General features: G+C 40.0%; 1 long non-coding RNA gene across 1 annotated transcript; it reads right to left on the bottom strand.

Annotated features, from left to right (window-relative positions):
* Positions 1 to 5660: 5660 nt before the first annotated feature.
* LOC133218025 (uncharacterized) lies at positions 5661 to 22317 on the bottom strand. The gene is made up of 3 exons (XR_009727032.1): positions 22140 to 22317; positions 6816 to 7040; positions 5661 to 6083 (listed from the first exon to the last, which is right to left on the bottom strand). It is a non-coding gene; the product is annotated as an uncharacterized LOC133218025 (long non-coding RNA).
* Between the last annotated feature and the right edge of the window lie 4072 nt (positions 22318 to 26389).

Below are 26389 nucleotides of genomic sequence, written 5' to 3' on the forward strand. Positions count from 1 at the left end.
TAGGTATGTTTTAAGCATTTAAGTTCTGAAGATCTTTAACAAAAAGGCATCAGTCATGTAATTTCAGCATCTCCATTAAAATCAATGCCAGGTGTCAGAATGTGGTTGGTGATGGGCCAAACAGAAAGTAAGTTTCACAAGTGAGCAATGTTGACCATTGAGGAGGCTTTTTATGCAGAGAGACACAAAAAGAAAGGGGGGGTAGGTATTGATGTTAGCTCATTCTTTAGGATACGACTCCACCAGGCTGGGCTGTCTAGATATGATAGGTACCTCTTAAACAGTATGTTGAACAAACAGTTAAAGTAATCTGAAATGCTGTCTTCCTTCTCTAGTAAACAGAAGAGAAATTCTGGGAAGGCAGACTCGAAATAGCGAATAGCTCAAGGCTTCATTGAAGTTCTGGGGGTGTGAGCTTTTCAGCACTTGCAGAATCAGGGTCTTTTTGATTAACAGAATTCTATAATACGCCCCCCCCAGACATGGGAACCATTACATATAGTAAGGTTGTTATATAACTGTGCTGAAACAATATCAGCCATTCACAAAAGAAACTACTACTTGCACAAGATCGCGCTGTAGTGAAAACCTAGCAATACCACCCTGTTTTCCATCTGAAGAGCAACCTTACATGTTAATGGTAGAGATTTCTTAGGGAATTCAAAGGAGACAAAACTGGGAAGTTTAATGGTTGCCATCAGAGAAAGGTCTGGAAGAAAATAAAGGTGAACATCTCACTAAATAAGAATATCAAAATAGATTTACCTGGGGGAAAAAAAAACAGTTTGTGCTAGATAACAGTGGGACATGTAAGGAGGTTTTGGGGCAGTTGACTGTTCCCCAACATGTAATTGTCTCTCCTTATCCTTAGTAGTCACCAGCTCTGCTGTCATTTCTCAGTAAAGCAACCTGTCTTTTCTCCAAAGTTAAACAGTGAATTACTGGAGAAGATGAAAAGCCTTTTATTCATTACTGTGTCCAGCAGGTTTTACTCTTATCTAATCCACTCAAGAGACTTTTCATAATGCATCCATGCAGAACATACAATTCTCCATCTAAATGGGGAAAAACAATGGCTCCCCTGACTGTTAAGGAAAGGATAAAAGATTTCATAATGGAACCGCTCATACAGAACCCAGCTATCAAACAATCACCATTTGTTTGGTTTGTCCACACTTTCCTGTGGTCTTTTCTCATACCACTGCTGGTTTGCGGTTGCAGTAAGAGGGCCACAGCTGGTCTGGAAAACCACAATAAACATGTATAGGGCTGTATTCCATAAGAGGTTACGTGCCCTGTCCTCCCAAAAGTAGTACAATAAAATGAAGGTCTCAGATCGTGCAGAAATGCTGTGATTAAGCTGAAGTGAGAGGAGGCTTTTCTGGGGGTAAAGGAGCCATAGAGAAAACCAAATAAATTCCACACTATGTCATACCAAAGAGTGCCATGGGGGAAGGAAAAACAGAGGATGTCCCTAGAACTTGCTCATCCAGTTTCACCTGTATCACTCTTGGTCTGTACTTCGGGTGATTATTCATGTAGTTTTATAATTTTTCTCCTTTCTTGTAATTAAACTTTTCTCACGTTCTTACGATCTTGGACAACTTGTAAGGATAATTCTTTATCAATTTTTATAATTCCACTGAATGTTAGTGCACTGAATAAAGTTTGCCTAATTGTGAAATACACTGTGATTAAAACCCCTACGTGATGGTAATGTCCTGGACTTTATTGACACTTTTCTCTGTATCTCAAATTATTTTACAAACATTAATGAATAATTCACACCACCTCTGTTTAGGTCATGTAAATTCTCAGAACTTTAGGTGATGACCAGTAGGTTGCATGACAAATTTATAGATGTTTATCTACTGGAGCACTTAAAAATGTGCTTACTTTCCTGATTTCAGTGGCATTTCACAAAGCATATCACATGAAATGCAATTTAAAGTTTTGAAAACCATAAATTTTTCATGTAACTCAGCAAGCATCCAGATTATTACATAGTAAAAGATTTTATCATGGGTTGTCTCACCGATCAAAGATTTTGATAGTGAATGTAGCATTGAAACATTTACTATATGAATTAGATTAATTTTTATTCCATTTTTAGCAGGGGAAATAGTAAATAGAGTTATTTTGGGGTTGAATGCAGGCATGCTCAGAACACCCACACTGCATCTGCTTCATTTAATTCGCATTTTCAAGGTTTTCTTTATAATAGGATGACTGAGGTATGTAATGAACAAAAATGAAGTCCTATATTGGAGAGTATCCATTTGATAACAGATAACTTCATCAAATTTATTTGTTCACGAGTGCTTAGAAAGATTTACAATTACTGTGTTAGGAAAACAATTGCAGTACTCACACATTGTAAAGAGAGGGCTGTGATTCAGATTTTTCTGAAGTATAGAAGTGAGCTTTTCAGTCTTTGAAAATCTATTATACTTTCACTAGAGGCATTAAGGAAGTACAGACTTTATATTTCAATATAAACATTATTCAGAAATGAATGCATTAATTTTGGCTTACTACAATGGTCATGCTATAATGAAAGAGTAAAATTCTGATTTGGGGAAGGAAAGAATGTAGGGCACCCTTTTGTAGGGTATATATTGTGGCTTTTGTTTATTACTTTTTGTCTAAGTATCTTTTGTTGGTACACATGTATGGAATATTGTGCTTAGGTGGATTCCCAGTGAAGGTAATGCAACCTGGCCCCAGGGAGCTGCTTACAAGTTTGGGGTAATATATTCAGGGATTTCTTCCTTATTTTAAATACAAACTTCCACCTAGTTTTAACTGCACAGTAGTCACAGGATGTTCATTATTGACAAATGATTTTAACAGCTATTAAAAGTACAATGCTTTCAATGGTGCCCATGAAGGAAAACTAGTTTTCAAAGAGTGATGATATTTTACCACAACTGAGAATTCACAATTTGCATGGGCCACATTGAACATGATGCTAGTTACAGAAAAATTAATCTCCTGTGCTTATGCCTATGTATATAAAAAAATAACTTAAAAACATTGTTCTGGAACAAGGCATGTTTGCATTTCATATAGAAACAAGTTATAGAGCAAGTAGAGCTATAAGAAAATGAGGTATACTAAGGTATGCAGAAATCCTTCAGAAAAGCTCAACTTCCCTTTTTAGGGCCTGGAGCACAACCCTGTCTCCTCTCAGGGTTTGGCAGAGAAAGGTTCATTCCCACTGACATGCACCAAACCTTGTCCACGTGAGCTGGCTCTCCAAGGTGCTGTTCTGAGTATTGCTTGTTTTGGGAGGTATAACACAAGTATTTTTAGTAGAGTCATTTTGGAAAGAAATATTAATAGTGACATGATCACAAGCTTTTTTTTTTTTTTTTAATTTTTCAGATGGCAACTGGAAATACTAATACTAGAATGATAGGCCCAGAAATCTGGTTTTCTAATTTTTGCTAACATTAGATAATTATGCCTTTTTGTCTTTCTCATGCAGGTAGGCTCAGGAAAAGAAAATAACAGAAGAAATGCTGTATGTTATAGTTTTGAAGCTACCTGAAGTACTGGTTTTGAAGGCAAATACTCAACTCCTTTTAAATACAATAATTATAAGGACACTGGCTGTTTGTTTCAAATCTAATAGGACCCTCTTTATTTTATGCTTCAAATGGTGTTCTGTTTTCTGATAGCCAGGGTAAGGTTAACTCTTCCACTGTACTTTTTTTTTGAATGAAAATATAGGTGCTCTTAAGTATTCCTGATTTTACATTCACAAACTGCTCACTTAACAAATTTAAGTGGATACCTAAATGTTTGTGAGATGGGGCCCTACTTCCCGTAGGCTTTATTTTCACTATACTAACCAGCTGCTTGGCCTCTACAGACCAAGATTCTCTTGATCTTTCTCTTTATTTATTTTCTTCATATGTTTTCTTTTATCTATCTATCTATTTATTTATTTATTTATTGTCAGATGCGTAAGAATACTTTACATAAGACACGAGAAAAGCACAAGTGCATCAAAGAGGAATTTCAGTGCTGGTGTTCAGCTTGCCTCTCTAACATAACCTGTTTTGTGTCTGTCCTAGGAGGTGATGCTAAAAAATTGCTGTATTTGCTAACATGCATACTGTCTTTTGTGCCAGTTCCATTTTGTCTTGAGTTGCAGAGCTCACTCTACACAAAATGTTAGCAAACAGCTATTATTTTAATATAGTTCTGTATGTATACTAAGTTTTATGCCTTTTTTGTGTTTTTGTGATTTATAAGTGTGTATGCACACTCTTAACAAGGCACTCCCAGAAATGGGACGGATATTTTAAAGCATCTTTTCCTAGTAAGATGAACAAAATGCATTTCTGCTTGAATAGCTGAGAAACAGAAATGTAGGCTGGAAAAATGTTTTAGTTAGTGTATTCCAAGCAAAATGGCCAAATGTCTCAGAGTAAAGGGATGCTACAAATGATCAGCAAAAAAAAAATAAGTCATTACACTGAAGTAATTCTCACTTGACATGTAATGCAAACAATCGAAGTTACAGTGTCATTAATGACTTACTAATAACTGTCTCCCTCTGAGTCACATTAGGAAGCTGGTTTTAAAGTGGAAAAATGTAATGTGAAGTCTTGAAATAACATGCAAGAAACACAGGTTATTAAATTGATCAGGAATAAAATTGTTGCAGCTAGATAGGTATCTGAAGATGCAAGTAAATATTTAGTGGTATTTTGAAAACCATTGCTCATCTTAAGGACCCTACATCCAAAAATTCTTCAGCTATCCCTATAGTCTTCTGCTCCCAGTGTTAAACCAGGTGCCCAATGTTTTACTTTTGGGCATGTCTAGGAGTCTTACAGTGTCAGCAGAGCTGAATTCTCCATGTCTAATTCATGCTGGCAGGATCCACAAGCACAGTTCCTCCACCTGTATTGCCTGAGGAGCTGATCCCAGAGGCATGTGGTAGGCACATGTAGTAGGTTCCAAAATCACCACAAAATGGGGAGTGCTGGGTTGCAAATTCTTCTCATTCTTCAATAGAGTGCCTTAAATTCCTGGCTGAGGAATATTTTGTTAATCTTGCAAACTTTGTTGATGAATGTGTTTCACTTTGCATATATAAATAAAAAATACTTGTGGTAAAAAGAGGGAAGCAATGAGCATGATTCTGCAGCCTTGTGGCAGGAATATTCTCTGAGGGGCAGACACACCTGGAGCACAGCCTCTGTTCTGGGGGCTGGTTTAGATAAGATTTATAATATAAATATTGAATAAAAGATAAAAACATATTTAAAATAGCTAAAGCAACCAGTGGAGCAGGGACAGGTGTCTCCTTCATGATTATGCCTACTTTTTTGGGTTGCCAGACTCTTTGTCAACGAGAGCTTCAGACCTAAGCTTTTATATCTCTTGAAGCCACCATAGGTATCATGTGCTGTGTGCTGTATGCTGCATCACTCACGACACCAGAGCTAACTACACAAACAAGATGCCCCTACAAACTCTCCTTGACCTGCTCAATAGCTGTACATGGTTCAGGACTGTGTGAGCCTCTTCTCAAGGGGGAAAGATCTCTCTTATTTTCTTCTTGCCTTAGAAAAGACTTCTAGCCACACTTCAATGATTAAGGTAATTTTTTCTTTTTTTTTTTTTTTTCTGGTGGCATACAGTACTCGTGTCAGTGTTTTATAGGTAATCATGCTGTCTTTCAAAACCAAAAATCCTTAATTGTTTCTTGTAAATTTGCCCCATTTCAGGTCAGTGTGGGAAGGGGATGAATGGCCTCATGGCTTTTACTACAGAGTAGTGATTAAGGTAGGATATGTGGAGGTGTAAGAGAGGTCTGCAGTCAGAAAAGGAAATTAAACCCCGTTGATAGTGCCTTTTGTTCCATGAGTTTTAAATGTAAAATCCATGAGCCAACCCTGAAGAAGGTACAAGAAGCTGAGACTTGCTTTCCCCTTTTTTCTTACTCCCAGGTATAGTCCTTCTTTACTAGGCTGCTGCAAGATCATTTTTCTTTGCTGTCTCTTGAGCTTTGCGTTTCCCTCATGTTGTAGCTCCCTCTTGGGGATTTGGTCCCAAGTGTCTCACTGAGAAACAAATAAATCAAGAATATCTGTAAAATATTTCTGAGTTTTGAATTTAAGTCTCACTGAAAGCTGTATCTTACACTGACAGTGAGACTCATCAGCCTCTACAGGCTCCTTTCAAGAATGCTGTTCTAAATCCTGAAATCTTGACATTTTTAATCAGTTAAATCAGTGCTTAAAAGCACAAATCAGTGCTTGAAGCACAGAGAGAATATAATTAAATCTAAGATGATTGAAACACTTCCATTTTAATATCAGGTTGTTTCATATGTTTAAATACTATCTATCTCCCCTACCACCACCAAAAGGAGCAAGTGACATCCATTTCTAAGATCATGTACTCCTGTTTAGTGTCTGGATGTTTACAGGTGCTGTGCAATGTATATGTACAGATATTAGTGCTGCAAGATCTCACACCTGTCATGAGATGATTTTAGTGGAAAACTGAGAAACTCACACGTATACTCAAGTGGCTTGCACCACCATGGTAGAGGTGGGTTTAATCCCACTAAAATCAAGGGAGCTGCATATTTCCATCTCAATTCTGAACCGACTCACACAGCCTTTCAAACCAGTACAAGAACACAAGAATTTTTATCAGCAACTTTGTGGACCTTAATGAAATTAATTTCCTAGTCACACTAGCTCCTTCAATTTGTTTCGAGGTCTAATATAGGAACCATATGGAGAGAGGCACAGAAAGATAAATAGGCATTGAATGCTATTACTCACCATCTACTTAGGCAAGCTGTGCTGAGCTGAACAAGGAATGGGTCACAGCTCCAGCGACATTCGCAGGTCAGAGCCTGTCTAAGAGCCAATGTGGAGTACGACAGGTCCTAGGGAACACATGGGAAGATTTTCCTGGGGTTACTGTGCAAGTTGAGGACAGGAAGTGATCAGCTTGTGAGGGAGGAGCAGTGGATGAAGAGAAGTAAGTGCCTGAGAAGTGAAAGCCTGTGTTGAGAGAAAGGATAAAAGGTGAATGAGTTTTACAGGGATAGATGGTAAAGGCATACATGATACGTTAGTGCAAGATGCTGGCATGCAGATTATTATTGCAATACAAAGCCCTGCATTTACTAAGAGTTGGACATTTTGCCCTAGGTTTCATAACTTTATAATGTAATATTATTCCAACTGGCATTTTATCTGTGAGACCCTGTCTCTGCATAAATTATAAAACCATAAATGTATGTTAAATCATATGGCATGCATTTACTGAAGATTTATAGATTAACTTATCCACTGTAGAGCAGTGTTCTCAGAGAACCTGCCGTGCACTTCCCTGCACCTGCAGAGAGCTGGGAACGGGAGGATAATTATGAGCCTTGAGAGCCTAAGCCAGATGTGCCAGGAATGGAGAAATTTCATCTTTGGTTGGCTGGCCCCTAAAGGCAGGAAAACAGAAAAAGGAAATGTCCGTGTTTGAGCTGGCATGTGCCATGCAAATCCTTGCCTAGTCAGCGCCAGGCCCCTGCTGCTGGCAGCCAGCCACCCTTGTGCTCTTTGCCTGGGGTTATTACCACAGACCAGGCGAGTCCAAAGCCAAACACAGAATGTACGGGGAAGGCTGAAGTGTTAAGGGAAATATGGTTGTGAAATAGGAGCACATGCAAATGAAAGGAGTACATGCCCTATACGGTATACTAACAACACATTCTACAGTGCGTTGCTTCAAAAAGATTAGGTGGCATTTCTGTGCTTAATTAGATTTCAGCATTTTAGCTTTTTATCAGAAGTATGTAAGAAAATAATCAGCAGGTATGTTTATGTCATGTATCTTCGTGTTTTGTTACAAGATGATTCATATTTTTGTTTTTAAGGCAAAAGGAACTAAATAAAAGTTAGCCCCCATCTGTTAAATGACCAGCTTTGGACTTACGCTTGTCCCAGTATTGGAAACATCCATTTTCACTTCTTCTCAGCATATTAAGCAATACCAGTGAGGCAGCCCTGCTTACAATTTAGAACGAGAATTTCCACCTCGAGACAGCAGCCTTGATTCTTAAAATTATGTATTGTAAATTGAGGAACAAAATATATTCTAAATCATAGATTTAAAACACATTTTATTCAATTCATTCTTTTAATTTTCTTTTCAGAAGAGCAACTTGATACACAGTCTGTTTAATAATAATAGATTAATCTTTGTCAGCCACTTCCGGTTTTCTTAATTCATGCAAAACTATCAACATGTCCGTGGACTGCAGCATTTGATTTCAGAGAGGTCTGGAGGAGGAAGGAAAGCATTAGGGCAAGTGCAAACTGGAATATCTCAACTGAATTATACAGAGAGGTATTGTAAGATTAAAATAACAAACACTCAGAATGAATGAAAATGCCTGATGATGCAGTAGTGACAGGCACAGAAATAAGACTGTTCAGTTAATGTTTGGTTGATATGTGTCCTGATAGAATTCACACTTTTCCACTCTGAGGTGAAAAATGAGGACTTTATTTTCTATTCTTATCTGATGAAACATCACCAAGCTATCACAGTGCAAATTCTATGATGTAGTTATCCAGCTTTTGGGTGAAGAAAGACCCTTCTATCCCAATTTGGGCAACCTCTTGGGTTTTGACTGTGGAATATCTGATGCTGGAGCTGTGTCTGGAGTCCACCCAACACCATGTCCCCATCCATATATCCCTTCACTTCTCAGGCATATCCTACACTCCACACAATTGAAGAAAGGCTTAGAGGATGGCCTTACAAACTGATGTCACCTGTCTCTCCGCAAGATTCTTCCTCTGCTCAAGGAGGAGGTTGATGAACTGCCTTGCAGAACTTGAGCCATTTACCAAGGGCCGCTGCTGTGGTCAACAGGAGAACTGCATATTCTCCAGCAAGGCTGTGGTGCCCAGAAGGGCAGCTGAAGGCACACAAAGGTGTTAATGAGAGAGGCAATACCTTAATTACCTTTGTTTTCATTGTTCACGGGCTTAATTTAACCAAATGAACAAATGGGTTCTCTACCAGTACTGTTGTTAGTAGTTGTGTTGGGCTAGGGGCTTTTTGAGAGGTCTTTGTTGTTGTTATCTTAAAGTAAAAAAAAAAAGGAAAAAGAGCAAAATCAAAAGTTTTGAGGAGGCAGCAAAGACCAACAGAGGCCATTTCTTTGCACTCTACTATTCTACAGGTCCAAAAGAGGTGAGCAAACCTTGGAGTGGAGAGTTCAGCCCTTCCTGACTGTGCACTGGTTTCAAGCCTAAAGACAAACAAAACTGTGAGTTGTGAGGTAGTTTTGATTTCATCCTGCAGTCAGCAGCTGGCTCTGAAGCATAATCAAAAGTTGCCCAAGCCTATCAGAATTGTTTTAAGACAATCTCTAAAAGGGATCTGAGCCCTTTCAAATTCATAATGAAATCTTCATCCGAACAAGTTTTGTACACAGCTGACACTGATCTGGACACAGGTGATAAAGAAAAAAAAGATATTTCAGTCTCAAGAGTGACAGAATAGTTTACCTGCAAAGCAAGAAACATGCAGCTGTGATGGATCAGGAAGCTATTAACTAGTCACTGTTGGTTTAGCAAGCTGAATTTGGCATGTACTACCATATATGATTGCTTTTATTTTAAGAATAATGTAAAAATGCAAGCTTTTAAGAGTTTACTGTGCATTGAAGGCCCGCTTAAGAGCAATATGTTACTTGAGCAAACAAAATGTGAGAGTACACACATGCTCTGGGTATCTTTGTTATCTTATGGAATAACAGGAAACTTTGCTAGAGCACTGAGAAATTAGGCATTGTTTCCTACTTAGTGAACATGTTTTACTGAATGATGGTAGTTAAAATATCCCTCCAGTAACAGTAATCTATTTGCATTCCTAAGCACACTCACAGATATGTGAATGGGACACAAGCTATTAAGACAGATACCGCAGTAGGTGTTAATTCAAAGTTTAAATCACAAAAATCTATAATACAAGGACAAAACTATTTTAAAGAATTGCATTTGTTAAGCTAATGGATTAATATGCCAACTGGGACTTGCTGCTGACAGGTCCACCTCATTATATTCAGATACATTGGCACAACTGAGTCTAGTGGGAGTCTAAAAATCTCTGAGAATGTTCAAAATGACACTTGGGATATCAGGGGTGAATTTCAGCCAGGTCTTTCATATGCCCATTTGCTGCTCTGTATTTTTGGCTCCAAGTGCATGCCAAGATCAAATTCCCAGACTTTCTCAGTGCCCGAGCAAATATTGTTAAACCCAGATTTCGAACATTCATGAAACACAGACACAGCATGTTACTGTACACATCTGCTGTCACACAAACACAGTCAGACAGTGGGTCGTGAACCAAGGGTGGTGTGCAGAGCCTTGCAGTGCTTTGAAGCATCATGTCATGATGTCATGAGCAGCAAGACTGCATCTCATCAGGAATATATCACGAGATATTCACAAAGTGTAACTTTATCCTGGGGAGGTTAATCTTCTGAAAATCCTCCAACAGGCTTGGAGAGGGGAAGACAAAGCTTCCTCTAGGCAGCAATTTAATGACTAGATCACACTCCACTTCTAAATAGCTCTTTAGAGGAAACTCTCTCCACCCCAGTTCACTGTGGAAGAAGCTTACAATGTAGAGCTTGGTTCAGTTAATGCAAACTAGTAGAAAGGTAGGCTTCAATTTGCGTTTCAAATCACCATTTCCCTCTCCCTCCACTCCCTACTATAAGCTGATGTGGCCCATGTTTTTTTAACTGATAGATGACAGCAGATAAAACTGTAATGTAACAGAGCACACAGGAGTTATGGCAAGCTGTTCTTGCAATACAGTTTCTAAAATCAAGGCTAAAAATTATGCCTGCCTCAAGAAAGGCTCCCAGGGCATGGAGAATCCCCTCCCTACTACCTTTAGTTAAGGAGATTCATCCAAGAGGATGTACAAATATGAAAGATGCCTCCTGCCATCTAAGTCTCGTTAATTTTCATAAGAAAGATACTGCTGCCTTCCTTTATGATAAGCACCTGCTTGTAATTTTAAACATCCAGAAAAATTAACTTTTTTCAAAGATGGATTTTTCAATCCAGTTATATAGACGTTCTTTGTCCTAATACCTTCACTCTATTCTTCAGCACATAAACTTTGGAAAGGCAAAGGTAATAGATGATTATTGTTGTAAGGAAAAAAAAAAAGGAGTTAAAGGTTTTTAATTATAAAAGACAAAATGAGTTCTACCTCAGAGAGTGCTTTATGGGGCTTTAAAAGTTCCTCCATGGCTGAGGCCAGCATCAGGAGGGAAAGATCAGAACTTCTCAAGCATCTTTTATTTTTTTTTCCTCCTATTTCCTTCTCTCTTTTAGTTACAGGCTTGGCTTTATCTTATTAAAATTACTTGCCTGGCTTAGTGTCTTAAAACACAAAGTGGGATTTACGGCACTTCATCAACTTAAACTGAAGTCCCAGGAAGTGGAAAAAAGGGAGGAAAAGCAAAGGAACAAACAAAAAGAAGAAAAAGGACAAAAAGATTCACATGATGGAGTATACTGAAGAGGATACACCTGTATAGGTTCCCAGCTAATATTTCTTAGGTAACATCATTTAGGGACTGAAATATAGGTATTCCTGGAGAACAGTTACAGCTGTGGTGATATTCAGGGTCTTGGGGTTTTTTCCATATTCAAAAGCAAAAAGGAAAACTCTATGAAAATAGAGTTCCAGGCTCCAAAGCAGCCCTACTTTCAGAAAATACTAAGGTATCACAGCCAAACAAACAAAACAAAACAAAACACTCCAAACAACAAAAAACAACAACAACATGCACACCCCAGTGAGCTCTGTCTTGGCTGGTGGATGAATGCACACTCGCTAAACCACCAAATTGGAACTTACTGTCAAAGTGAAAGTTGCCTTTCAAGATTAAAAAGAACTCCAAACTACAAAAATAAAACCAAAGAAAAAAAAAACCAACTGTATGGTTAATGCCAACACTATTTAAGTCATGCTCACCCCACTTCAAAACAATAAAGCCTATGCAAAAGAATTTCAAAAACAAGTTCACTTGTAAATTGCAATACTGATCAGGATAGGGAAGGGTGGTATATTAGTCCTATGTAGCCTCTTTTACTTTTTTTGAGTTGTCAGTAACACATCTTCATTAAATATTCTGAAGGATTTGATTATGTTTTTCTTATTCTGATAACAAACAGAATGTCTATGTGTGCATGAGACAGAGGGCGTGAGGGTACTTTTCTTCCAAAGACATTAAAAAGCATTCAGGATAATATAAATATAGTTCTCACATACCAGCACATCATGGAATATTTCTGAGTTTCCTTATGATGCCAGACTGCAATAACACAAAAGAAAAACAAGACATTGCTGCATCCTGTATACATGGCTACCTGTACAGTTACTTGTTGCATATTAATTTCTATACTTTGTCTATGTCTGCAAATGAATATTGAAAGTTAAGATAAATCAACTGAAAATGTAACGTCAATTACTCTGAGACAAACCTCTAGATAATATAATTATATCTGAACAAAACAATCCATTTATCCTGCACTTTTCATGAAGAAAAGATTTCTAAGCACAATATTTGGAGCATACATCCCCAAGAGATTATTTCATCAGACTACTTATAAATTAATACTTTCTTTATTAAAGGGAAGGAATTTTTATCCAGTGTCTAAATTTCCCCCCCACCAAGATAAGAGTTATGATTCTGAAAATGTTTGACAAATTACCTTATTCAGGGCAAATACATCCATTAGGAGAATAATTGCCTTAAAAATACAGAAGTGCTACATCTTGCCTTCGTTAAACTGATGTAACTGGAACACCAAATAATATATGACCTGATACTTTTAAAACCTGCTCTTATCATTCAGTGACAATGCATAATAGGAATATTTGTCATTTAAATGCAATATTGTAGCATTATTTAATTTTCATATTTGATAAGTGGCTGACTACAGATATACACATACAAATTCATGTGAATAGTAATAATAGAATCATAGAATCACAGAATAGTTAGGGTTGGAAAGGACCTTAAGATCATCAAGTTCCAACCCCCTTGCCATGGGCAGGGACACCTCGCCCTAAACCATATTACCCAAGGCCTCGTCCAACCTGGCCTTGAACACTGCCAGGGATGAAGCATTCACAACCTCCCTGGACAACCTATTCCAGTGCCCCACTACCCTTACAGGAAAGAATTTCCTCCTTATATCCAATCTAAACTTCCCCTGTTTAAGTTTTAACTCATTATCCCTTGTCATACCACTACAGTCCCTAATGAAGAGTCCACCCCCAGCATCCCTATACACCCCCTTCAGATACTGGAAGGCTGCTATGAGGTCTCCACGCAGCCTTCTCTTCTCCAAGCTGAACAGCCCCAACTTTCTCAGCCTATCTTCATAGGGGAGGTGCTCCAGTCCCCTGATCATCCTCGTGGCCCTCCTCTGGACTTGTTCCAACAGAACCATGTCCTTTTGATGTTGAGGACACCAGAACTGTACACAATACTCCAAATGAGGTCTCACGAGAGCAGAATAAAGGGGCAGGATCACCTCCTTTGACCTGCTGGTCACACTCACACAGTATCACAGTATGTTAGAGACTGGAAGGGACCTCAAAAGATCATCTAGTCCAATCCCCCTGCTGGAGCAGGAACACCTAGATAAGGTTACACAGGAACATGTCCAGGCGGGTTTTGAATGTCTCCAGAGAAGGAGACTCCACAACCTCCCTAGGCAGCCTGTTCCAGTGTTCTGTCACCCTCACTGAGAAGAAGTTTCTTCTCAAGTTTAAGTGGAACCTCTTGTGTTCCAGTTTGTACCCATTACCCCTTGTCCTATCATTGTTTGCCACTGAGAAGAGCCTGGCTCCATCCTCGTGACACTCCCCCTTTAAATATTTATATACACTAATAAGGTCACCCCTCAATCTCCTCTTCTCCAAACTGTAGAGACCCAGCTCCCTCAGTCTTTCCTCATAAGGGAGATGCTCTACTCCCTTAATCATCTTAGTTGCCCTGCGCTGGACTCTCTCCAGCAGGTCCCTGTCCTTCTTAAACTGAGGGGCTCCTTTTGATGCAGTCCAGGATACGGTTGGCCTTCTGGGCTGCATGCACACACTGCTGGCTCATGTTCATTTTGTCAACGACCAGCAACCCCAAGTCCTTCTCCGCAGGGCTGCTCTGAATCTCTTCTCTGCCCAGCCTGTAGCTGTGCCTGGGATTGCTCCGACCCAGGTGTAGGACCTTGCACTTGGCATGGTTAAACTTCATGAGGTTGGCATCAGCCCACCTCACAAGCGTGTCAAGGTCCCTCTGGATGGCATTCCTTCCCTCCAGCGTATCAACCGAACCACACAGCTTGGTGTCATCGGCAAACTTGCTGAGGGTGCACTCAATCCCACTGTCCATGTCAGCGATGAAGATGTTAAACAAGACCGGTCCCAACACTGATCCCTGAGGGACACCACTCGTAACTGGTCTCCAGTCGGACATTGAGCCATTGACCACAACTCTTTGTGTGCGGCCAATAAAATGAACTTACACGCAATAGCGATATAATGTGAAGGTATGTATCTTCACATTATAACACTTTAGACATTGGCACTATTTTAGAATGAGTTTCGAAAATGAAAATGTGCAGGAAGAATGAGGAAAGATCGCACTTCTGGATACTTAAAAATAAATATGATTTTGAGATACATGGCCACTGTTATCATTTTGCCTCTTAATATTTTATGTAAACCAGATGCTTTTTAAGACACTGACCAAAATTCAATCTAGCATAAACTAAAAATCATATAGGCTATTCAATTTTTGACATATTCTTTCAGTGTTAGTTCCCTTTCTTGCAAATGCATATGGGCAGGCTTACTGAACTGCACAGGTGACTGGATCAAGATAAAAATATTTACATGCCTATGTATACATAGATGTATGTATGTGTATACACACATATATACATATATATGTATGTCTTGGTAGATTATTCGTATAAACTCATTCCAGCTACAATTTCAGTAAGCATAAACTGGGACCTCAGTGAAAATCGAGTGACAAGGATATTTAGACTTTGACAAACCAAAACAAACACAGATGGTTTGCATTATCCATATTTCTGACTTAAACCTCAGCTTTTTTTTAGGATGGACAAGCTATGAACTTGTGTGATTAGATTTGGCTATACCATATCTTTCACATTATTAAGGCTTGCTTTCACAATTGGTGCGATTTGTTTGAAATACTGATCAGCATAATTTGCATTAAAGTTTCTGAGTATTTGGAGGATGTGAAGAGATGAGGAATTTTATTGCTGCTTCAGCAAGATGAAGAAGTTCTGCAGTTCACAGTATCACAGTAGGTTAGAGATTGGAAGGGACCTCAAAAGATCATCTAGTCCAATCCCCCTGCCGGAGCAGGAACACCTAGATAAGGTTACACAGGAACGTGTCCAGGCGGGTCTTGAATGTCTCCAAAGAAGGAGATTCCACAACCTCCCTGGGCAGCCTGTTCCAGTGTTCCGTCACCCTCACTGAGAAGAAGTTTCTTCTCAGGTTTAAGTGGAACCTCTTGTGCTCCAATTTGTACCCATTACCCCTTGTCCTTTCATTGTTTGCCACTGAGAAGAGCCTGGCTCCATCCTCGTGACACTCCCCCTTTAATATTTATATACACTAATAAGGTCACCCCTCAATCTCCTCTTCTCCAAACTATAGAGACCCAGCTCCCTCAGTCTTTCCTCATAAGGGAGATGCTCCACTCCCTTAATCATCTTAGTTGCCCTGCGCTGGACTCTCTCCAGCAGGTCCCTGTCCTTTTTAAACTGAGGGGCCCAGAACTGGACACAATATTCCAGATGAGGTCTCACCAGGGCAGAGTAGAGGGGAAGGAGGACCTCTCTCGACCTACTAACCACCCCCCTTCTAATACAACCCAGGATGCCATTGGCCTTCTTGGCCACAAGGGCACAAGTTGTTTTCTTCTATATTAGAACAGAATTATCCTGCTAAGTTATGAAACTCTGTGTCACTTTATATGCATTTTAAATTCAGTAGTTCATTTAAAGTCTCCTTTAAGAGGAAATCCAAGTTGAATGCTGCCTATGAAAATTTTACCTCTGGGAAGTTCTCAAAGACTGTTCTGAAGTTCATCGCTTAGATTAAGAAAGAATATTTTAATTAAGCTCTTTTCCCATGTTCACCATTCATAAGAACTCCACATGGCACTAAGGGATCTTCCTAGAAACAACCAGAAGTTGATTTTGAAACGGTTTACATTTAATGTTTAAGCTTACAATACAGAAGGGGGGGATGCTCTTAATAATAAAAATCCTGTAAAATTACAGAATTTGTTGTTATTCTGAGAGAGTGATTAGCTGTTGAAATTAAGGGCAACTAAGCACAGAATAACCACCAGAGCTAGGAAAGTGACAGTTATTTCTGGTATGTTTTAGAAAGATAAAATACATGCAATATAATGTAGAGATCTATGCTAAAAGTGGGACTCCACAAAAGTGCTTAGGCCTACTGAATTAACTTAAGTTTTCTCTGTTATAGACAGGCATGTACAGAATAAGAAAATACTTAGCTAATATGAGAATTGAGCACATGCAAAATGGATTTTTCTGGGCAGAGACAGTATTACTAGCATCCTCACACTGACACATATTCTTAATTGTTACATGTAATTGGACCTTTCAAAGTATTTGGAAGTATAGGAAAAAACTCCCACAAAATAACTGAACAAAGGGAAAAAGGAACTGTGAACTAAATTTACCTATAATTAGTGAAATAATAAGGATACTTCACATTTAAAAATGTGCTTTGTTCTGCCACTCTCTCTAGAGAGGGTACAGATTTTTAGTTTGAAGACAAAGACTGTTTTGTCTCTTGCGAAAGAATTTGTTGGAAAAACTCCTAATAAACAGTTAAAGGTCATTAAAGGAGAATATATATACAAAATAGAATAAGTGGCATAAGAAGAAACACCTCTTTTTTTGACACATGTATAATATAATCTTAAACCACTGGAGAGATTTCCACATGGAAATGTTAATGAAAAATTGGTACTTCAGGTTTCCATCCTTCCTCTAAAATACTGGGGGGGTTGGGGAAGAAGGAAAGGAAGTTGTCAATGAGGGAAAACAATTAACATAAAATGAGTTTAGTTGAATTCAAATTTTCACCAGAAAGACCATTATTTTGTTGAGAATACAATTGGCTCTGGTGCTAAGAAAATAGCACAAATTTTATGCAAACTGTCAAAAGAGAATGAAGACTAAGCTAATTACTATAAATCAACTATAAAGTGCCAAGAAGCTTCCAATCACAGTTCTTACACTTTGGGGTTAGCATATCCCAGATCTAATTTACCACTGAAATGGCGTACAGATGCCAGTAATTCCAGGATTAGGCACAGTCCCTGAACAAGAACAACTGGGAATACAATTTATTATTGCATTTGATAGCCAAAGTCAGAAGGTTTAGGAAAAAAAAATAATTAAAAAAAATATATATATACTGGCAGTTATAGCTTTTTTAAATTAGGAATATTCCCTGTGGTTGAACCATCCCAGGAAATCTAGTAATTGCTTGCCTTCACAGTATCACAGTATCACAGTATGCTAGAGATTGGAAGGGACCTCAAAAGATCATCTAGTCCAATCCCTCTGCCGGAGCAGGAACACCTAGATAAGGTTACACAGGAATGTGTCCAGGTGGGTTTTGAATGTCTCCAGAGAAGGAGACTCCACAACCTCCCTGGGCAGCCTGTTCCAGTGTTCTGTCACCCTCACTGAGAAGAAGTTTCTTCTCAAGTTTAAGTGGAACCTCTTGTGTTCCAGTTTGTACCCATTACCCCTTGTCCTATCATTGTTTGTCACTGAGAATAGCTTGGCTCCATCCTCGTGACACTCCCCCTTTAAATATTTATATACACTAATAAGGTCACCCCTCAATCTCTTCTTCTCCAAACTATAGAGACCCAGCTCCCTCAGTCTTTCCTCATAAGGGAGATGCTCTACTCCCTTAATCATCTTAGTTGCCCTGCGCTGGACTCTCTCCAGCAGGTCCCTGTCCTTTTTAAACTGAGGGGCCCAGAACTGGACACAGCATTCCAGATGCGGTCTCACCAGGGCAGAGTAGAGGGGAAGGAGGACCTCTCTTGACCTACTAACCACACCCTTTCTAATACACCCCAGGATGCCATTGGCCTTCTTGGCCACAAGGGCACAGTGTCAGCTCATGGTCATCCTGTCGTCCACTAGGACCCCCAGGTCCCTCTCCCCTACACGGCTCTCTAAGAGGTCGTTCCCCAACCTATACTGGAACCTGGGGTTGTTCCTGCCCAGATGCAGGACTCTACACTTTCCCTTCTTATATTTCATCAAGTTATTCCCTGCCCAACTCTCCAGCCTGTCCAGGTCTCGCTGGATGGCAGCACAGCCTTCTGGCATGTCAGCCACTCCTCCCAGCTTAGTGTCATCAGCAAACTTGCTGACAGTAAACTTAATTCCCTCATCAAAATCATTGATGAATATATTAAATAATACTGGTCCCAGTACCGACCCTTGAGGCACTCCACTAGATACAGGCCTCCAACTAGACTCCGCCCCATAGACTACAACTCTCTGGCTTCTCTCCTTCAGCCAGCTCACAGTCCACCTCACTACCTGATCATCCAGACCACACTTCCTCAATTTAGCTGCAAGGATGCTGTGGGAGACTGTGTCAAACGCTTTGCTGAAGTCAAGGTAGACCACATCCACCGCTCTGCCATCATCCATCCACCGTGTTATTTCCTCATAAAAGGCTATGAGATTGGTCAAGCACGACTTCCCCTTGGTGAAGCCATGTTGACTGCCCCTCATAACCCTCTTATCCTTGATATGCCTTAAGATGGCACCAAGGATAAGGTGTTCCATCACTTTCCCAGGAATGGAGGTGAGGCTGACTGGTCTGTAGTTACCTGGGTCCTCCTTCTTGCCCTTTTTGAAGACAGGAGTGACATTTGCTTTCCTCCAGTCCTCAGGCACCTCTCCCATTTCCCAAGACTTGGTAAAGATGATGGAGAGTGGTCTAGCAATGACCTCCGCCAGTTCCCTCAGCACCCGCGGGTGCATCCCATCTGGACCCATGGATTTATGGATGTCCAGATTGCTCAACTGGTCTTTAACCCATTCCTCATCGACTAAGGCAGACCGCTCCGTTGACCTGTCTTCATCTGAGGTCTCAGAGGTACAGGGCTCTTCAGGACTGCCTCCGGCAGAGTAGACAGAGACAAAGAAGGCATTCAGTAACTCTGCCATCTCTGTATCTGCTGTCACCAGGGCACCCGTCCCGTTCATCAGCGGGCCTACATTGCCTCTGGTGTTAGTTTTATCTGCCATGTATTTGAAAAAGCTCTTTCTGCTGTCCTTGACCCTTCTCGCCAGCTTTAATTCCAAGGAGGCCTTAGTCATCCTAGCTGCCTTCCTACATCCTCTAGCAGCAGCCTTATATTCTTCCCAAGTGGCCAGCCCCTCCTTCCATGACCTGTAAACTCTCCTCTTCCACTTGAGCATACCCAGCAATTCCCTATTTAGCCACGCAGGTCTCCTGGCCCTCTTCCTTGACTTCCTACATGTCAGGATGCTCTGATCTTGAGCTCGGAAAAAGCAGTCCTTGAATGACAACCAACTATCTTGGGCCCCTTTACTTTCAAGCAGCCTTGTCCATGGGATTTCCCCTAGCAATTGCTTGAAAAGGCCAAAGTTTACCCTGCTAAAGTCCAGGGTTGCAATTCTACTTGCTATTCTACTTGTCCTACCACACAAGATCCTGAATTCCACCATCTCGTGGTCGCTGCAACCAAGGCAGCCGTCAACCTTCACTGCTTCGAACAGACACCCCTTGTTAGTGAGGATGAGATCCAGCAGCGCACCTCTCCTGGTTGGCTCATCCACCGTTTGCATGAGGAAGTTATCATCCATACACTGGAGGAACCTCCTGGACTGCGGCTGGGTTGCCGAGTAGTCCTTCCAGCAAACATCAGGGAAGTTAAAATCCCCCACGACGACCACGGCCTGTGACTGTGAGGCTGCTCTCAGCTGCCTGTAGAAGGCCTCGTCAACTTCCTCACCCTGATCCGGTGGCCTGTAACAGACCCCCACAACAGTATCGCCCCTGCCAGCCTGCCCCTTAATTCTCACCCACAGACTCTCAACTCGCTCATCATCTGTCCCCGGACAGAACTCAACGCATTGTAGCTGCTCTCGCACATAAAGAGCAACCCCACCACCCCGCCTGGCTGGCCTGTCTTTCCTGAAAAGGACATAGCCCTCCATGACTATACTCCAGTCATGTGAGCTGTCCCACCACGTCTCTGTAATTGCCACCAGGTCATAATCTCCTGACTTAACACAGGTTTCTAGCTCCTCCTGCTTATTTTCCATGTTGCGCGCATTGGTGTACAGACATTTCAGGGAGCGAGCTGAGCACACCGGTTTCACCCTAGGATTATAGGAGGCCCCCCAGTCTTCATCAATTCTGGAGTGCTGCCCCACTGGGGCAAGCCCAGCTACAACCCCATCCCCCTTCAAATCTAGTTTAAAGCTCTCCAAATGAGCCCTGCTAATTCATGCCCCAGCATCCTTTTGCCTCTGTGCGGTAAACCTTTCCCACATGCCCTTGTCCAGACTGGTGCCCTATAAAACCAGCCGTTATCAAAGAATCCAAAGCCCTGCCTGCAGCACCAGCCTCGAAGCCAATCATTTATGGACTGAATTTTCCCATTCTGTCCCACATCATCAGCGGAAGATGGAAGGAGTGAGGAGAAGATCACTTGAGCCCCAGAGTCTTTCACCATCCGCCCCAAGGCCCTGTAGTCTTTCTTCATCCCCCTGAGACTGCGGGAAGCAGCTTCTCCCTCACCCGTCTGGAAGACCAGCAGCGGGTAGTAGTCTGTTGGGTGCACCAGGCTGGGGAGCGCCCTGGTGATATCCCTGATCCAGGCTCCAGGAAGACTACACACTTCCCTATGATGAGGGTCAACTCTGCATATTGGGCCCTCTGTTCCTCTCAGAAGGGAATCACCTACTACAATGACCCTTCTTTCTTTCTTATCAGAGGCAGTCTTGAGGTGTGAAGTTGACTGCCTTTTCCTATGTGGCCTTGTAGGCGGGCCTTGCACCACATCCTCACCTACCTCTCCTTCAAGATCCAGGGCCTCAAACCTATTACGGAGGGACACCTGAATGTCCAGCAGGGCAGGAAGGGATCTTGCTAAAGAAAAATCACTGGGCCACCTAATTCCACAAAATTGTAACAGCAGCCAAGAAAGCCTACCAGATGTGGTGATGAATATGGTATATGGCTCTTTTGCAATCTCCTGAAATGCCCACTGTTGGTGAACAAATTATACACACATATATCTATGAAAACAACAATTTTTATATTTTTATATATAACACAATTTGCTTGGTACAAGCATGATGCCATTCTGCAAGTGATTACACAGGGATGTATCATGAATAGGGAAGGATGGAAAATGTGCCTGTGATACCATTTTGATTGCAAAATTTCAGTGGAATGAATAATAATAAACATGGTTTTCCCCTGTATGATGAGGAAAAAATATGATCTAAAATATCAGAACTCTTTCAGGAATTTGTTCCAATCAGCTAGATGAATGGTAACATAAGAAATGTCATCAGAAGGCAGCATCTTTATCATATTATCCAACAAATTTCAGCAAATATGTCTAAGCACAGAAAAAGCCATTAGACCTCTTGCTGTAGTGCAATCAAAGAATGAGGGTTAATTCTTTGTTTAGCAATAACTACTACAAAATTATTGTAGAGAAAATATACCTCAGGTATAAATATATGAATGTCTTATTTTACAACTCTTGTAAGATAACTGAGTGAGTTATTGAAGGTAAGTTATAACACAAAAAGTGGAAAAGAAAGCAGGGAGTGCCATGGGGTTTGTTTTCACTTTCGTTTTATGATTTGATTTCCCTGCTGGCTAAGTCATCACAAGCTTGGTTTTTCTTGGCTTCTCTTTGAAATAATCTTTCTACAGCTTTATATTTCCTTTACCTTTCAAGTAGCTATAAAATAGTTATTTCAACAGGTGAGACACATTCCAGCTCACAGATGTCCTGACACAGATCCCACCAGCACTGGCTATGAAGGCTGTAATTATATGTGGTCACATGTGAGTAAGCTTCCCAGAACAGGATCAAAGGCCAGAAGAGGTTTTCACAATGCCTGGAAGGAAAATATGTGTGAAAAGTGACTTTACATAGGTCTGTCAGAAGGTATTTAATTTGTTAGCAGCACAGGCAGGATACGTCACTTCAAATAATACAATTTAAAAAGACAAACCAATATTAAATGATACTGTTTGAGCAAGTGACACAAGGAGAAAGCTGTAGAGCAAAGCAGGTGAACAACTCTCAACCCAAAAGGAAACACCATAAAAGGCACAGGGGAGGAGGAGACACAGCTGGTGAGGGGCAGCACAGGGAGAAGAGTAAAAGCAGAGGAGAAGCAGCATCTCAGAGAAGGTATATGACCACAGGACTCACTGCTAGAAAGTTCCTCTGTGAAATTTAGGAATAAGCGACTGTCACTGGGAGATGTTATTTCTCTTATAATTCGCTTCTAGAAACAGTATCCAAATCTATATGCGCAGGCAAGTAGATAGGTTTTTTCCTTGTCTTTTTGTCCAGACACATTATTATAATTTGGGTATTTTGACCAAAGCTTGCAAAATATACATACTTTTCAAATCTGCAACTTTATTTCAAGCATAACTTGGTTATATTTAAAATTTGGTTTAATCAGTTGGAAATTGAAATGCCTGGAACCTATATTTTCCATAACAATTTTTGTTACTTGGCTTCTAAAAGGAGCCACTAGAAGAACGATTTCTGCATGAAAAGGTTGCCATATCGTGTTGCTGCCAATTGCCAAAAAGGCTGTACCTGCCTCCAGTGCCCGTCACATTTTGGGCATCATCAAAATAAACAGGCCACGGGTCTGATTTGATAGAGTGGTTCCCATGCCTATAAAATCTCACCAGATTTCAGTTCATCTCAGCAACCCTCCACCGTTTCTCTTTCCACACCCCAAGAAATCAAATTCCCATGTTTTAGCTTTCTGCAATAAATCCAGTTCAAATACTCACAAATACCTAATTACTGGAATTACATAATGCCTATTGCAATTTCTTTCTGTCATTATTCAGCAGGAAGATTCGTGTTTTTTTGTTGTTTTGGTAACAATTACTTAGTTCTGTGGAAAGGCAGCTGTGTGCTGGCACTCAGACCATGTGTCAGTCCTGCTCCTTGCTAGTGTTAGCACACAGCGTGTCAGGGTCATGGTACAAAGTGAAGTTTCCTCATTAGCATCTCTTGACCGAAAAGGGATAAAACTTAAAATGAATCCATCTGTTTTCAGTACTGCTTTGTTTACACTTTCTAATGCTGGGGTTTGGCAGGCCCAAGCGCTATTTATTCATCACTGTTGTCACTTACCCATTCATCTAGCCACAGAATTTTGAATATGAGCGTTCACTTAGGCAAAATTTTCTCTGCATATTTGTCTTTTTGGATACAAATGCCAAATATTTATTTGAATATAAAATCCCGAACAGCAGTTATGTGAAAGAGGCCGGGAGGGAAAGGGAATAAGGTATGTTTGATGGCACTCAAACTGTAGTTTCTGTCAACAGATCACACTTTTTTGTGTGTGTGTAATGATCTTTCATTGCTTTACTGGGAATCTCTCCCTTATCCTGGGAAAGAGCAAGACAGCTTGGCACCTGTTTGCAGTTTACGTATTTGGCAGTGGGTTTATTCTTAGACATATGCAAACCTCTGCTATGATCTGCAGAAAGGAATCCCTTTGAGACCCAAATCAAGGAAGAAGAGAATTACAAGGTGGATGGACACACATAAAATAGTGGAAAAACCACCAGCAGCTGCTTAGAAGGGAGCTGTGTATTATGAAAGGGCAAGCAAATGAATAGTAAATGCAATATATACATTGCATAATCTCTCCAGAAAGGCAGAGAGTAGTAGCAGGGGGGGAGCATTTGCTGCAAAATTATTTTCAGAGATTATAGAGCAATGACTGTGCCAATTCAGGGCTTCAGTGACTTTACAGTTGGGGTGCAGGTGATAGTTTCAGTCACAGTTATTAGAGTTAATGTGTACAGAAAACATAGCTTAATTGTCTAATTAAAAATGTCTAAACACATAATGGAATTGCTGAAATGACAGCTAGAAGTTCTTCAGTCACCAAATGCATGCTAACTATTTTTTGCCCTGAAAATTCGCATCATACAAAGGTCAGAAGGGACAAAATAACGAGGAAAGATTAAAATAATAGTCTTTAGAAGTCACAAATTCCTCATGAGATGTTTGATTTAAAGTCTGAGGTGTCTGAGCCTAAATATTTGTTTATTTAGCTGTAACTGACACTTCAGTTTGCAGAAATAGTTGTGAATATTTTAATAACTGTAGTCTAAAACTAGACTTTGTAGTCCACAGTCTTTAATTTCTTCACTTTAAACTCCTTAAAACTTAATCTCTGTTCACCACAGTAAATCTAGCATTCTTATATTCAGAGGAGTTAGGAAAGAATCACTCTGAGGGGAGTCATGCTCAGCAGAAAAAACATTGCATTTATGATGTTTTATATCATATGTAATTTGGGGACTGGGAGGTTTTGGCTGGCAAGAAAGAAGATTCCTTATTTTAAAGTAAACTTTTATTTACATAACCTCTACTCAAGTCAAAGACTATTTCAATGCATCTGTGAAACTACAAAGCACTGATGTAGTTGCACAGCTTCAGAAATAGGTTCTATGACTTACTAAATAGTTGTAGCTGGATCATCTAGTAACTAATCAAGAGATAATGCAGTCATATTTGAAAAATATAAGAAATTGAAGTTATTTGTTAGAAAAATGAGGTACTGTGAATAGAAATAAACTTGAAAGTAATAGGATAAAGGCTAGAATATGTTCATTTAGATAAATAAAATAGCAGAGTGAATAATCTTTCACTTGCAGAAGGATACATATAGGCATTGTATAATAATTGCATTTTTCAATTTTAGTTACGTTCAAATGAGAAGCTGCAGAATCAAAACATAAACAGAATTGTAAGTAAAAAACACATCTACATAAGAAACTCATTGTTTTATCTATTGTAATTTAATTCTGAGGAATGTATTTTCAGTGTCATTGCAGCACTTCAGAGGTCACAAGCACGTTATCAGAGTTGTTGGAATCTTCATCTTTAAATGAAGCTGCTCCAGTGTGTCAGATGCTAACTTTCACTTTGTTGCAACATTACAGTGTTTGGACCAACAGGTTTTTTCCATTGCATGGGATAACCTCCTTGAAGCCTTCCCGTCATCTAAACAGACAAGGCTGGTGGAAAGTAGAATAAAGAATTGATCTTGATCCTATTTTCTCAAACATTTGAAGAAGATCAGTCCTTCTGGTGGCTGGCAAATATTTCCTTCTCTGCTGGAGAGACTCCAATTCTCCCACTTATTCTTTGAAGCCTGTGATAATTTTTATTCTTTATTTCATAGAAAATAGCTTACATAAAAAATAGAAAAATCACTTCCTCTAAGCTCTCTCTATCCTTTTCTCAAAGTAATTTTTTTTAGTTATTCAACCAGGAATTCTAAAGTTCCATTCAGTTCTATATTACAAAGTGCTGTGACTGTTTTCAAAATAGCATCTCTCTATAGCTGCCTTTAGCATCCCCGCTGTACTGACCAATAATACAATATTAAGACTGCAAGATTAAGAACTCAGATAAAAATGTAAGAAGCCAAAAAAAAAAAACCCCAAACTAAAGGAAAATAAAATGCTGCTCCTCAGATTTCATCTAAACCAGTTGAGAGATCTTAATATGTTCCACCATAAACCTTAGGAACTAAAAAAAAACCATAATCTTTCTAGCCTGAGACACTAGTCAAAATTTACAGCTTTGCAGGATTATTTATATTAAAGGGAGAATTTGAGGGTTACAATACACTTAGCAAAATGCATCCAACTTTTTTTCCTGGCTTTCTACTTTCAACACAGAGAGTTAGCAAGATATAACTGGTCTCTTTCTTTACAGCAGGACCATCCATAAAGCTCTGGTGTGACCTACACACAGACTAATGCTTTTGGCAGTATATCAATCCCCTCAGCACTTTTTATTACATTAAGGGCACTTGGTCATCCCTCCAGTTGAAATTCTAAATGTACTTTACCTATTAGCTGGCTTTAATGCGAGCTACAGTTCTGTTTCTGTTCTACCTGTCGTCACCCATTT

Source organism: Neopsephotus bourkii, unplaced genomic scaffold, assembly GCF_033783945.1.
Source record: "Neopsephotus bourkii isolate Nb327-2 ecotype Australia unplaced genomic scaffold, CSIRO-AGI_Nbou_v1 NB_1183, whole genome shotgun sequence".
Classification (NCBI taxonomy): domain Eukaryota; kingdom Metazoa; phylum Chordata; class Aves; order Psittaciformes; family Psittacidae; genus Neopsephotus; species Neopsephotus bourkii.